This window comes from Polypterus senegalus, chromosome 14 (assembly GCF_016835505.1).
Source record: "Polypterus senegalus isolate Bchr_013 chromosome 14, ASM1683550v1, whole genome shotgun sequence".
In the NCBI taxonomy this organism is placed as follows: domain Eukaryota; kingdom Metazoa; phylum Chordata; class Cladistia; order Polypteriformes; family Polypteridae; genus Polypterus; species Polypterus senegalus.
The window spans coordinates 81625622-81641965 of record NC_053167.1 but is presented as its reverse complement, the minus strand read 5'-3'; the positions used below and the strand labels follow the sequence as shown (position 1 = coordinate 81641965).

Here is a 16344-nt window from a genome sequence, read left to right as displayed (position 1 = left end):
CAGTAAAGAACATAAAGTTCCAATAACAACAATTATTTTTAAGAGTGTACTGCATACCTACAGCATATGCATGTATCTATATTTTTCTTGACGTGGATAAATGATGTCTTACATTTATTTAATGCATACATTTCATTAAAAAAACTATTTTCATTCTAAATTTAACTAATTGAGCACTAAAATTAAGTATAATAAATAATTGATATATAACTAAGAATAGTAAGTTAGGTCCTGTGAAGACTTTCATAGGAATGTGTACTTCTGTCTGTAGCCACATTCAGGGACATGTCACAAGACGCAGGTTCAGAAAATGGCATCTTCTTCTTGGGTTCAAAACATCCTTACTTCAGCTCACCAGAATAGATACACTATTTTATAACATGATTAGGTACATAAAACATCCCCGTATCAGGCCTTTTACCCCCATGATTCACAATTAGGCTTTCTCGCTTCATCAGGACAGTCTTTGACAAAACCGGCCAGTATGTATTTAACAAGTTTTTACAGGACTGATTATAACATGTTACAGATCTCCCAATAGTCACTGTTTTTCCAAAGCTCTTGTTTACGATGTACAGTGATCCATCGCTATATCGCGCAATGACTTTCACGACTTCACTCTATCGCGGATTTTAAATTTAAGCATATCTAAATATATATCACAGATTTTTTGCTCCTGACGCACACTCCTTTGAAGAGGAAGATATGTTTGTATTCTTTTAATTGTGAGACAGAACTGTCATCTCTGTCTTGTCATTAAGCACAGTTTAAACTTTTGACTAAAGGGTGTTATTTCATGTCTAGAAGGCTGTAATAATGTTAGAAAATGTATTTAGAAGGTCGTAAACAGGTTTTCTATGCTCTAACTGCGAAAATATTCAATTTATAAATAAAGAATCCTACTTCGCGGCAGAGTCTGGAACGGATTAACCACGGTAAACGAGGGTTGACTGTATATATGAAAAATATTCATTGGCACTGCTACACCTACAATCCAGCATCCTGGATTTAAATACTTGTGATGGTCCCCCAGATACTGGAGGTTATCTTTCACATCTCACATGATGATTTCAAATTGACCCTTGAGAATACGGAAGCGTGCATGAATTATGCCTGCCGTGGGCTGTTTCCCAACTTGGGAAGGGCTCTGACACCTGGTAACTCTGAATTGGACTAAGTAGATTTGAGAATGTTATGTGATGGTGTTTTCATTACATATTCATTTTGTTTATGAGGATCTTTTACATTCTTTATTGTTATTATCTTGTGAGTTCAATATCATATTGCAATGTAATATAATCTAGATTAAATCTTTAAGAAACAGGTTGTTCTCTTACGGAACCCCCAGTACTGTGCCTCATTATATTATTACAAAAACAGCAACATGAGGTTTAGTGAGCCCTCAGTGGGACATTCAACCATTATCATTTGGCTTCCTAACCCAGCATTCAATCCACTGAAGCCCATTAGCCAAAGCACATTAGAAGTACTGATTATAGCTGTCGGTGTCCCATGCCCTCAGCATGCTATATTGTTTAGGCTTTTCTCTCAGCTACTTCATTTAAAGTCAGTTGTAACTGCCGGTAGCTGCAGTCTGGTCTTGTACCACTGAATATTTCTACTGTATAAAATGGCCAAATAAAATATAAGGATCTATTTGAAGACAGAGCTGAATTAACGTATATAGTTAGAGAGGAAGTGTCATAAAAGACCAAGAATAACACCAACAACAACAGTGAATGACAATATACTGGCAGGATGATTACTATTGTTGTTTCACATTTCTAGGGAACTGGGTTCAAATCCAAGCCCAATCATTGCCAGTGAGAAGTTCACATTCTCCCCATTTACATGTTGGTTTTGTCTGTCTTCATGCTGCACACAGAAGATATCAATGGTAAAGCAATTGCTGACACAGACCTGGTCCACTCTGAGAAGATTTTTTTGTATTTCTTGGTCCAGTACTGTCAGGAGAGGTTTTGGTGTCTCCATAACCTTTTAATGGAATAAGTAGTAACATGTCAGATTGTCAGGTCCTATTTTTTTGTTATTTTACATATATTTTCATATACTATCCAATCATGACTAAAGTAGAACAGGAGTTCAGTAGCAGTCCTGATGGCTGATGACCATGGGGATGACTGCTACCCTTTACATGAGGTGCTTACCTTCAGTGAATCTTTGAGGTTGTCAGTCACCTTAAAGACCTATACAAAGTGCCCTAGATGCTTCTTACTCCCCAATAACATGTGACTTTTCAAAAACAACAACAAAAAAAAAAAAACATCACAGGCTACCAAATATTGGGCTGTAGAGACTTATTGATCATAAGTAAGATATGTCTAGGAGACACCTTTGCCAATTGGTAGAAGTAGTTATCAAAGGATTTTGATGTGAATGTGTCTCACTTTCGTGAAATTGTAACCAGCTAAATGTTTGTGTTTTTTACTTGTGTTTATGTGAATGGAGTTAAAAATTCAAAATTCACATTTTCTTCTGTAAATATGAATTAAAAAACATCATAGAATAACCACTACTACAGAGTACAGTGCATCTTTCACAGGGAGCAGTTTTATATAGTACATTCAGTGCAGAATTATTGGAGTATGACATAACCATTAACCAGTTTTTCCCTTCTGTTTCCAGGCAGGAAGACACTGACAAAGAAGATGACCAGTGACCACATTTTGGATCCTGACTGTAATCCCCTCTCTCAATCCGATGACTTCAAAGCCACAACTGTCAGTTTTTACATGACCACGGAGAACACTGCATTTGTGTTGCCCAACTTTCATTTTCCATGCTTGTCCAGGGCTGAGACATGGTTCCATAATGAACACCTGTCCTTTACTAGCCTACCCGATTCTCCTTTTTCTCTGTTGGTTGCCTTTAGAAAAATACCATGTATTGCCTGCAGCTGCCATTAACTAATTGAACCCAGGTCATCGATAGTTGTCGACTGAGATAGACTAGGGTGAATGAAAACTCATAACAACAGAGGCAGTGCAAAAGTACTCAGTGCTTTTATTCTCTACAAAAGTGTTTAAAACATAGTGCAGATCAGTTCCATTAAACGAATAGACAGTTCTGTGAAAAAAGTGCTCTTTGTTGAAGAATAAAATGATTAATAAATACATTTCTATAAAGTCAAAAATCCAGGAATAAAATGTAATCAAGAATCGGGCTCTCTGTCCTTCTCACTCTCTGAGTCAAGCATGTCCTTCTACCTAGTCTCTCCTACTCAACCCTTTGGGTCTTCCCAGCTGATGGTGATGTCTGCAGCTGTGGTCCCTCTCTCTGGCTATTTCAGCCCGTCACCCCTGGGATGCTCAGAAACACATCTACATTGTCCTGTCCCTATCTGTGGTCTAGCTTAATCACTCCCTGCTTCACTGAAATGCTCAATTTGTTCCCTTGCTGTGCCACTAACCACTCTGGGTCCTTCCCACTGCCCTGGCTCATTTCCCAATTCTCTCACTGGTCCTTTTTCTTTCTCAAGCTCTCTTTCCTTTCTGATTGTTTTTCTCTTTTTTTTATTCCTTCCCTATCCTACCCAGGTTCCTTTTATCATCTGCCGGTGCAGGTGAACTCTGCCTAATGAACCACAGAATGTCAATGAGGATACCCTCTTGGCTGATCATATCTACACATGCAAACTCAACTGGTTCATTCTCATTTACAATTCCTAGGGTATGCAGCTTCAGAGCTGTACACCTACACTCAGTGAGTGTGAGGTATACTGTTTTTATTTCAAAACTTGCACAATGCCACAGACCCCTTACTCAATTCCCCACACACCACAAGCTTCAACTCAGTCCTCTCTATCTGAGATGGTTTACGTGCGGTCATCTAAAGGAATTGTGGACCTGACAAATGGGATATGGGGGGAGTAGGCTGATTAGCAGAGAAGCCATGGAAAATAATATTTCTGAGCTTAAGGTGATTATTCTTATGCAAGAAATTTTATAATAATAAATTATAAATATAATAATACATTTTATAATATTAAATATATTCTTTATTTAATTAGAAAATCAGTGCAACCATTTCTGATATTTTGGCAAATACTTCAATTAATTAATTTTTTTTATATTTAGACATTCTTTTTGCACAAAATTGTGCAATGCATGACTGAAAATAAAGCTAAACCATCTTTGAATTAAAAAAAAAAACAATTTTAACAGTACCTTCTATGGTAATTGGGTAGGCTTATAAAATGATTGGTGGCCCCATGGCAAAATGGTTAGTACTGCTGCCTTTCAGCTCCTTTGCAGATCAGCATGTTCTTCACAGCACTTTGAGCTACTGTTTGTATGAAAATGTGCTACATAAATAAATGTTGTTGTTGTTGTTGTTTACATATCCAACTGACTTTGTCTTTGGGTGCCTTTTATTAAATACATGCAAGGTAAATTAGCTCTAAAACTCTACTCTAAACTCTAAAGTGCCAGAGTAATTGTGAGTGTGTGTGTGTGTTTTAGGTGACTGTGTCCCATCCACATTTTGTTCAATGCTACCAGATAAAGCACCAAGTCACAATTACCACAAAATGGATTAAGCAGGTTAGAAAACTGATAGATGGATTAATCTAAAAATGTTGACTTTGTTGCACTGCTGCCTCTCAGTAAGGAGACCAGACTTCATGTCCTAGGTCCTCTCAGCATGGATTTTGCATGTTCTCCAATATCTTTGTGGGTTTTGTCCTACTGTCCAAAGACATGTAGGTTAGATGATTTGGCGATCCTAAATTGGCCCTAGCATGTGTTTGGTGTGTGTGTGTCTGTGTGTTTGTCCTGGGAAAGACTGATGCCCTGTCCAGCGTTGGTTCCTGCCTTGCACCCTATTTTTGCTGGGATAGGTTCCAGCTCCTCCATGCAACCCTGGCTTAGATTAAGTGGGTTATGTGACTACATAGACTTTTTAGGAAATATTGGATTTAATATATGAATAGACAATAAGAATTGTTAAAATTTAATGAACTATTTCACCCTTTAATGTGCATTGCTTTAACATCAATATTTCTCTGGATATATTTTATTTTGTATTTCTGTCTTTGTTTTGTATGTGTTTTTGTACTGTATGAACAGCACTTCATTTCAATATACTGGGGCTGAAGTCAAACATACTCATGTCCACCTTGACACCCACTCTTGGTGGATCAAGTTAAAGTCATCAGTCAGATTACCTGCACACCATTTAGAAGAAAATTCACCCAGAGGAAAAAAAAACTTGCAGAAGCAGAGAGAACACAGAAACTGACTCCGGGCAATGGCTGTGTTCAGGATTTGATCCGGACATTTGTGAAGAACCAGCAGCACTAACCACTGCACTGATATGCACTGCGCTACATTTTCGGTAAATTTCATTTAACATTTGCTGCACATGCAGACCCAGCTATACAGTAGTTACAGGTGTTGTAGAATTAGACACACTGCAGCAAGATAGATAAGTCAAACACTGAGGTGCTTTATGCAAATACACAATTTAAATTTGTATCTCTGTTAATTAAAATGCATGAAAAATAACCATGAAGTTGACTCCTCTTGTTTTGCAAGAGCTTTTTATTATTCTAAATTAATTTACATTTTGAACACTTCACTCAAATTGTGCCCTTTGTTATCAATGTATTTATACTTTGTAATGCTGCTTTAGAGTTGCAGTCTCCACTCTTCCTCATTGTGAATAATTGCATTAAGTGCTTTCTGAAAATTAATTACCACACATGATGTTTTGCTTAGGGATATATTCTATGCTAAACTATCAACCTGCTCAGATGTGTCACAAAGTGGTAAGCAGCCCCATGTGTCTGTGCCAGAAGTGCTGAAGACAATGTCCGCACTGTGCATGGAAGTGACTTTGTCGGGTGATACCCTCCCTTAATTATTCCTGTGAACTCAACACATTTATACTGACCAATTTAACCATTTAAAATAAGTGCATACGTTACCTTGCAAAAATACTTTGATTGTCAGCACTTGTCTATTGTCAGTTGTATTGAAACTGTGCTCATTCTCTTATTTCTTCTAAACCTGTCTGTTTTTGAGTTTATTAAGTCTAACCAAGTTCTGGCTTTTTCCACAACCTTGTTCTGTCAGCTTTAGTACCCGTAGATGTTTACTACCTTCTTCTTGTCTTCAGTGCCTAATTCTAATGTTGTTTTAAAGGTAGAATAGCTCCCCATTCCATGAAGGTGTTTTCTCCCTCATCAGATTAAAATACTCATGTCGTTTATTTTCTTAGACTTACCCTTGAGTTTTTTATTGCAGCGTATATTAGTGGCAGTGTGGCGCAGTGGTTAAGACTTTGGAGTTCAAATCCTGCCACTAACAGAGTGTCACCCACAGCAAGTCACATCGCCTGCCTGTGCTCCAACTGGAAAAAGAAAAGAAATGTAACCAATTGTATCTCAGATGTTGTAAGTCACTTTGGATAATGGCCAAATAAATAAATGCACATGTAGTAGAATTAATAATAAGATGAATCAAAGACCAAACAAGGTCACATAGTGACAGAGCTATCACTGCTTTTTGTTCTGATTAGCTTCTTAATAATGCAACTTCCTGCTTAACTGATCATCTTGCTCTACTTTATTTCTTTTCTAAACTTGTGTTTACTTTTTGCATGAAAGTCTAGCTATATTCTATACATTTTAAATGCAAGTATCACAGGTAGAGCTAAGAAACCGAAAGAAGAAACTGTGGGACCCTCTGGCTCTGTTTATTTTACACATCCTGACCTTTTTATAGAGTGTGACTTTAAGGGAGCTGACAGGAGTCTCTCGAGGGGGCTGTTATTTTATTCTGGGTCCATTCTTAGATGTTTCTTTCCCTCTCCCTTTGATTTCATCTCCCTTTTAGTTGGTCCCTTATTCCTACTGGAGTATTTGACTGTTTAAAAGAGGTTTTGCAAAATCAGAGTGGATGGACCTTTCCCCTGGAAAGAAACACTGTTTTGTTCTCCTTCCCAAATTGACATAATAAATCTATCAGCACACTCCAATATATTGTAATCCACTCAGTCTGCAGATTATTGCTTTGCATAGTCACAATAAATTTCCTTTCAAAACTTGTTTGGAAATAACTTGAGGTAATTCATAATTTAAGTATCTTTTGTTTCATCAAGCGTCAGAAGGGATATAATTCTGTTCTTAAAGCAGTTAGACAGAATGAATGTGGTATTAGTAAATAAAACAAGCTTTACATATCTAAGTCATAAATTTAAATAGTATTATATTAAACAGTATCTTAAAATTTGCTGCATGAAAAGAAAATTTCCATCCTAGAACTCAGCTGTAGTAAATTCCACAGTAACAATGTAGTAGTAGGTAATTAATAATGGTGACACTCCAATATTAAAGTTAAAGAAATACTCCACCCAAAACTCATATTTTTATATGTTGCTTACCCCATGTAGTTTGTAGTGGTGGGTGAGAAACACTTTTTATGTCATAGTTTCGTAGAGAAAGGCTATATATATATATATATCAATGTTTCTGATAAAATGGGACCCAATGGCAATCAGTACTGGACAATATCAAACAATATAAAATATCCCTGAAAAAAATCCTATATTACTTGTGTCACATAAATCACATATTAAATCATCCACGCTCAAAATGTGCAAACCACATGTATTTTTTACAAATATTGTTAAATAAATAACTCCAGAAAATCAATGCATGCCAATATGCTATACTGCACAGAGATGAATAGCCCATCAACGGATGTTTTGCAAGTGTTGTGAAGTCCAAAAGATGCCTTTGTTAAGGTCTTGTTTTGTAAGAGTAAATGCGTAATACAGTAGATGTATTTGCAATACCTAAAGTGTTACCAATGCCCCACAGTCCACTTTGTGAAGAACTAATTTATAACACTTGTACAAAATGCATTTTTAATCATCTTATTATGACATTCAATTTAGTTATTTGCTGAGGTCATAATTTTAAACACATCATGTCACCTCTTAATATCAATTTGTTTACAGTGAAAAAATTGAATTCCTTTGAAACATCCTGGAATATCAATCATTACAGAATTGTAATCAATCAAAGAGTTCTTCCCTGAATGTTTGCCTAGCACTGTTACAGTATATACTTCTTGTAATACAAAGAAAATACCTCATGCAGAATTCCAGATGTGGCTCCACAAATGCGTAAGTGTGTTTCACACCTTAAGCAGTCTCTCTTATGACTTGTATTTGGCTTCTCACAAGCAGCTGTTTGGCCAAATCTGTTATTCACTTCTTTCCTCATTTTGAGAAATGTTATAAATCCACAATATGTTCCTATTGATTCTGGCAAATGGTATTAGCTCCAGCTCTCAATTGTGTGCTTATTTTAGTTTTTATGTGTAAAGCATTTTATGTATGTACAGTACATTAAAGTTAATGTAAGAATTATGTCCAAATATAAATCTATTAGTATGTTCATGCTCAGGTTATAGTAAGGGGTTAACTGGGGCAGTGGCTCATGCTTCATCCTAATTTGCTAGTCCTGTTAGTAACCTTTTTATCTGAGGTTTTTCCTGAAAATTCACAAAAAACTTTTTTTCCCTAGCACTTGTTTTGTGAGGCTAGCGTGACATGTTTTGAGCATTCCAGGATCTGGCATAGATCTCTGTGCCAATGGCTGAATTGATTACTCTAAAACAACAAACAAATGACTTTGATATTCTGAAAATCAATTATATGTGCCTGTTTGGCATCCCATTTTTTATATATATATATATATATATATATATATATATATATATATATATATATATATATATATATATATATATATATATATATATATATATATATATATATATATATATATATATATATACTGCTCAAAAGAATTAAAGGAACACTTTTTAATCAGAGTATAGCATAAAGTCAATGAAACTTATGGGATATTAATCTGGTCAGTTAAGTAGCAGAGGGGGTTGTTAATCAGTTGAAATTAACAACAGATGCACTAGAGGGGCAACAATGAGATGACCCCCAAAACAGGAATGGTTTAACAGGTGGAGGCCACTGACATTTTTCCCTCCTCATCTTTTCTGACTGTTTCTTCACTAGTTTTGCATTTGGCTACAGTCAGTGTCACTACTGGTAGCATGAGGCGATACCTGGACCCTACAGAGGTTGCACAGGTAGTCCAACTTCTCCAGGATGGCACATCAATACGTTTCATTGCCAGAAGGTTTGCTGTGTCTCCTGCACAGTCTCAAGGGCATGGAGGAGATTCTAGGAGACAAGCAGTTACTCTAGGAGAGCTGGAGAGGGCCATAGAAGGTCCATAACCCATCAGCAGGACCAATATCTGCTCCTTTGGGCAAGGAGGAACAGGATGAGCACTGCCAGAGCCCTACAAAATGACCTCCAGCAGGCCACTGGTGTGAATGTCTCTGACCAAACAACCAGAAAGACTTCATGAGGGTGACCCAAGGGCCCCATGTCCTCTAATGGGCCCTGAGCTCACTGCCCAGCAGCATGCAGCTCGATTGGCATTCGCCATAGAATACCAGAATTGGCAGATGCACCACTGGTGCCCTGTGCTTTTTACAGATGAGAGCAGGTTCACCCTGAGCACGTGACAGAAGTGAAAGGGTCTGGAGAAGCCATGGAGAACATTATGCTGCCTGTAACATCATTCAGCATGAGCAGTTTGGTGGTGGGTTAATGATTGTCTGGGGAGGCATATCCATGGAGGGTCACACAGACCGCTACAGGCTTGACAAAGGCACCTTGGCTGCCATTAGGTATCAGGATGAAATCCTTGGACCCATTGTCAGACCCTATGCTGGTACAGTGGCTCCTGGTGCACAACAATTCCTGGCCTCATGTGGTGAGAGTATGCAGGCAGTTCCTGGAGGATGAAGGAATTGATACCATTGACTGGCCACCACACTTTCCTGACCTAAATCCAATAGAACACCTCTGGGACATTATGTTTTGGTCCATCCAATGCCACCAGGTTGCACCTCAGACTGTCCAGGAGCTCAGTGATGCCCTGGTCCAGATCTGGGAGGAGATCCCCCACAACACCATCTGTCATCTCATTAGAAGCATGCACCGATGTTGTCAGGCATGTATACAAGAACACAGGGGCCATACAAAGTGCTGCGTACAATTTTGAGTTGCTGCAATTAAATTTTGGCAAAATGGACTAGCCTGCCACATAATTTTTTCACTCTGATTTTGGGGCGTCTTTGAATTCAGGGCTCTGTAGGTTGATCATTTTCATTTCCATCAAACAATGTGGCATCCTTTCATTCCTAACACATTACCCAGTCTATATCAGTATAGATATCCAGGAGGATTTCTTTTGCCCATTGAGATCTGATGTGTTTTTAAAGTGTTCCTTTCATTTTTTTGAGCAGTTTATATATACTGTAAATCAAAACGATTGCTTCTGGAATAAGTGTTGGAGGTGCCAACATAGGGTGCTAACTCTGGTATGTGTGTGGATCCCAGTGTCCCAGTGCAGTGACAGGGGCACTGTGTTGTAAAAAGATGCTGTCTTTTGGATGAGATGTAAAACTGAGGTCCTGACTCACTGTGGTCATTAAAGATCCCGCGGCCCCATTTGTAAAGAGCAGAATGTTTTCTGATGTCCTGGCTAAATAGCCCTCCATGGCCAAGTAATTCTGCCCTTGCCAATCATCCCCTCTCTCTGATTGGCTATCTCTCTCTTCATTTAAGTACCCAACAGCTAATGTGTCTTGGGCATACTAACTCAATAATGGCTGCCGTTGCATCATCCAGGTGGATGTTGTGTATTGGTAGTGTTTGAAGTGCCTCCCCACTCTCTATGCAAAATGCTTTGAGTAGTGAGAAAAGCACTATATAAATGTGGAGATTTATTAGTATTATTATAAATCTGTCCCATTTGATTTGCAGTTAAACAAACTTTAACTGTGAATAAAACTATAATACAGTGATACTGCCCGTACTTTAAATACACCTCACTGATCATGCTTACAGTAAATGGAAATTCTTTTAATAATTGTTTCCATATTGCTACAGTTTTCTTAAATTGACTGAATTGTGTTCATAAGATATACTTTTGAAAACACTTCATTTTTTTTTGTTTTGTTTAGTGTCTCCTGACTCAAATATGACATATGATATACTGTCCGACATGTCTTGATGTCTAGTTATGCAAGATGTCACACTTTTTGAGATTCACCCATAGGGAGGTCAAAGTTACTCCTTTTCACAAATTTTTGAAAAAAATGAGGACTGGTAATATAGGCATGTGGAGTGTTGTTTTATGTTATTTTGAGGTTTCTGATTATGAATATGATAATTTTTTGATATTTGCTTCTTTAGCAGTGGTCCCAGCCCTCTCACCAACACTCCCAGAAGGTTAAATTTACAAATTTCAAACATAAGCATGTGGGGTATCTATTTAGACTTTTTCAAGGTCAGTGATTACGAATATATGATGTTATTTTTGATTTTTAATCCTTTACTAGCGATATAACCCTCTATGGACCTGTATCACAGGGTGAAAAATTACAAATTTCTAATGCAATTGAGAATATTTTGACTTTAAACATTTAAATTGAAGCACTCATTTTAATATTTTGAATATATGAGGTAACAATTCTTATTTATTATGAATTTCTATCTTATGAAGTAAATTGTTACATTTCTTATGAAAACCCAGAATTTGAACGACTTATGCTAATTCAGGCATCTTCTTATATAATACGCTACCATGGCTGTTCGTTTGTCTGTCCAGGATTCTAATTCACCTGTAGCTTGCAAACCGTTTCACCTATTGACTTGAAATTTGGTACACACATACTACTGTACATGACGTCTACTATCAGCTTTCAGGGTGATGATTTTTATTACTTTTTTATCTTTATTTTATTTTATTGTAGAATCAACTCTCGGCGGTGCACTGCAGAGCGGCTGTGTGGTGCATGCATATGGGCGCCGTTCTCATTCCCTACCACTTTCGCTAATCATTCTTGAGGCAGATTGAAGACTTACTGTAAGTGCCAGCTTAAGTGAAAAATTAAAGAAAACGTACTGAGTAATTGCAACACAAACACTGACTTAATCAGTTTTAACACAAAAAGATGCAGACGAAAAAAGAGAAGAAGCGGGCCACTAGGGTGGAGAAAAGAAGAGTTGCTCAGAAAGCAGCAAGTGTATCAACCTCTGAGCAGACGAATGCTAAACATAAAGAGGATGAAAACTATAAGTCAAGTGTATTCACTGCACGTTATCATGCAGTACGCGTTACTGGTTTTTTAATAATGTGTGCAATATTGATGGTAAGCTAAGAACAATTGCATTTCATCTGCTTTGCTTTAAATCCTTGCATTAGGAGAAGAAACACTTATTGCTTATTTGACATTAAGGACTACTGGACACTGAGGTCCCAAGACTTTCAAGACACCCTACTTATCCCACAAACTTCAGATACCAGAATGTAATTAAAGGGAGAAAAAGGAAGAAACTGCAAGAATGTTTTATGGAATTATAAGACATGGGAAAGTAGGGCAGCCTGTGATGGAATTGTTCCTGCTCTGCTCCTATGTGTTCTGGAATAGGCTCCAGCTTCTCCACGAGCCTCCTCTGAATAAGCAGGTTCAGAAGATGGAAGGATGAATGGATATATGGAAAGAAGAGAAGACATCGATTCAGACTGATAGGGCTGAACATTTGGAATTGTGGTTTTGTACAGTTTTGTTTTGTTTATTTTATTGCAAATTTCTTTTTTCATCCCTTTGTTACCTATGTTAAGTACACAAAAGCACAATAAATCATTCCTTTTTGGTACATCAATTCCATGCTACGGGGACATTTGAAAGGTTACCTATCACAACAGTAACAACCTTTTGTTTGTGGCAAAAGGAGAATGGAAATTAATAACATATCTGTGTCAGCAGATTCCATGGACGAATATGTTTCTTCCTTTGGTGTCTCTTTGAAGTGCTGCAGGATGGGAGCTATCCTGCTGTGATAGATACACTTGTAAAGTGGAAATACTCACTGGAGAATTTGGCTCTGACAAACATGTCACATTTTTAGTTTGTTTACTCACTTTACCCATTAAAATAATCTTTGAAGCAAAGAAAATTACCTACAATCTAAAGCTCAAATTTACACTAATTTCTCATTTTACTGCTGCCTTTGCATGATAAAGAGGAGATATGCCATCTAGTATCCATTTCTAAGGTGTGTTGAGACAAATAACAATTCTCTCTGATTTCTACAGTAATGCTTGCCTCGTAGTGGTTAAGTATTCATTGCAAAGTCACCTTTTAATCTGCTCTTCTCTGCAGTGCTGAATTCAGCAAACCTGGGATTGTCATCATGAGAGGTCAGTAATGGTTTGCTGAAAATGTGGCAACTGCAGGTTCCAAAACTAATCTGAACACCACCTTGCCATTCCTCCATCCAGTACAGCTCATCCTTCACAAAGTCATGTCCTTCTCTGTCCTGTGTTTTGGCCTGGAAAATCTGATGACCCTATCTAACATGTTCACCTTAGGTATATGAGAAGAAACTAGAGCACCCAAAGAAAAGCTGCATAGACAACTGCTGGGACCATGGGTTAAGTTTACATTGGGTCCCAGCAATTTCCCTAGCATTTTGTAATGCCAAGCACTGTGCAAATTATATACTACACAAATGTAACAGGGCAGCACGGTGGTGCAATGGTAGCGCTGCTGCCTCGCAGTAAGTTCTCCCTGCATGAAGTTTGCATGTTCTCCCCGTGTCTGCGTGGGTTTCCTCCCACAGTCCAAAGACATGTGGGTTAGGTGCATTGTCCAGCAGACCCTCATGACCCTGTGTTAGGATATAGCGGGTTGGATAATGACTGACTGACATTTGTAACAAGTATAATTCTCTGTTAGTAATATTTCATGTTTAAGTAGAAGGTAGGGCTAAAATCAATTTTGTGACACTTATGCTTATATTTCAACTTCAGTGGCTTCCTACTCTTTAGTCCTAGTTGAAAAATAAATGGCAAATGCCTTGTAATTTTGAAGAAAACATTTTTTTACTGTGGTAAATATGATGATAATAAAATGATAATAACCTGCCTAATATTTTTGTTTGTTTCTAGCAAAACTGCCTACAAGTTTAATTCAGATACACTATAGAACTGGTCTTGATATACAATATACAGTATAATGTATAAAATGACAAAGCTTGCTAACAATAAACAGCAGTAATGTCCCATAATGTGGGTTAGTGCTATTTTTAATGAACTTCCTTCTGATGGAAAATAGTTTACAAAGCTAAAACATTAAAGTAAAAGTTTGCTGCCACCTGTTATAGGATGTGTCATCCTCTGTTGGAGTTGCAGAACTGAGAAGAAGAATGATTAGTCACTTCTGGAAATTAGTGAGATGTTCAGCCTAATTGGCGAGTGTAAAGAATGAGCAGCAATGTGGTGGGAGAAGTCAGCATCTGCTCATAATCTTTAAAAAGAAACCTAAATAAAAAAAAGTGTGAATCTTATGTTTCCCAATAGAAAAAGTGCAATGAGCCTTTAAGTGTGCATGTGTTTTAAAATCATGAACGCATTGTGCATTTAGAAACTTCAGCAAAGGTACAAGTGGATTGCAAAATAGGTTAGAATGTTGCTGGAGGAAATGTTCCAATTAGGATATATTTAAGGAGGAAATAAAGACTTTTATAATGTAATAATTTATAAGTTTTTGTGAACTCACTTGATTCAACAAGCTGTTGTCTTTTTAATAAATAAAGTTATCTTTTTCTTCAGAATTTGACTTGTAGGCTGGAATTTTCATAATCTTCAGTTGTGCCCCTCTGAGGTAAATTCGAGATGTTCTTTGAGAGATTTTCACTGAAATAAATTGTCCTGTGTAAGTTATGTCACCTGGTCAGCACACTTGTGCTGCTTTTATGGTTTTTTAAATTACTTTTATATTTCTCTTTGAGCTACATCCAGTGTATGAAAATATGTTATAGAAATAAATGTTAGTGTTGTTGTTTCCCTTTTTTATACTATATTCAGGAAACCAAACATGGCCACCAATATCATAATGTCATTGGCTTGTGCTGTCATGGGTGTTAGGATTGCTGCAGTGCGTCAACTCCCTTTTCATTTTTCTTTGTGTTTTTCATCACTATCCAATTTATTCCCATTGTCTTGCTTTTGTTTTGCAATTGTTTTTTTTACCTTCAACCGTGTCTGTTATCTCTAGAGGCAAAGCACTTATTGGCAATTAGCTGGGCTGGAGCTGACCTTTTTAAAGACACTTTCTTGACACCAGCAGTTCACTGCGGTATTTGTTTGCTTTCACTCCTGTGCTTCTGGCCCAGTCCTCTTTAGACTGTTATGAATATGTTTGGTTTATATTTTTGGTTTAAGTCACCAATTATGAGATGTACTGAAACACCTTTGCTCCCTGCACTGCCCTTTTTTGTAATCTTCATTAGGCCATAACTGGTTAGTATTGAGGATGCAGTTGGCACAGGTGAATGCTGTCCAATGTCCAATGCAGACAGACGGCGATGTGTTCATCCCATGTCTTGAGTTAGACAGAAAGTGTGGCTTGTGAACTGTAACATCCATTGCACAAGTTGGGTCTGAGATTTACTGGACCATTGTCCATTCTTCAGCATGTTTCTCCAGCAACAAATAAACTTGGCTCTTCCTTCTCATCTAGACAAATGGACAGAGAGAACTGTTGAGGGCCATCTGAAGATTGATATTCAAAAGATTTTAGACTCAAAGAAACACACACAGTTGAATAACTGGTGGATTAGAGGGGTTATGGCCCCGAAGAGTATTCATGGGCACTTATTCGTATTCTTAAGATTGCTTGCTGACTTCCACTGAACATTTCCTGTGAAACTGGATATTTTTGCTCAGAAGTGTTTTGGTTTTGATTTCTTTCATGGTTGCTCTTGTTATTATGATCTTCTGGGTTTGCTTGGCACAGAATACAATTCTAACTCATATTATTATCTTCTGGTGCTTTCTGTTACTCACAATAATTCCAGAGACTCTGTGTCATAACAAACTGGTGTCTGGGTTTGTTACATGACTACTTCAATTTATTCCTGTGAAAGGTGTTTCTGCAAATGCTTTATCATTTATGGGGCTGTCACAACGATTACATCGTTTCCTGACTTCAATTATTTTTCTTTAAAACTGATAAAATTATTCTATCTGACCATAATCATTTACATAAGCATTTGAATTCACAATTTTACATTCAAACATCAAGGGATTATATTTGCAAACTGAATATAAATTATTAGGGTTGTTTCAATCAGTTACATCAAGGGAAATCAATTGAGGTGTCAATTTTTCAGGAAAATGTCGAGGATTCTCACTGCACCTTAAAAAAAAAC

At 37.3% G+C, this 16344-nt stretch overlaps 1 long non-coding RNA gene across 2 annotated transcripts in view; it reads left to right on the top strand.

Moving 5' to 3' along the window:
* Positions 1 to 3461, top strand: part of LOC120515177 — a 42796-nt gene extending 39335 nt beyond the window's left edge. For both annotated transcript variants that reach the window (XR_005630613.1, XR_005630614.1), the window contains one exon: positions 2647 to 3461. This is a non-coding gene — a long non-coding RNA (uncharacterized LOC120515177). The remainder of the gene's footprint in view (positions 1 to 2646) is intronic.
* The last annotated feature ends 12883 nt before the right edge of the window (positions 3462 to 16344 follow it).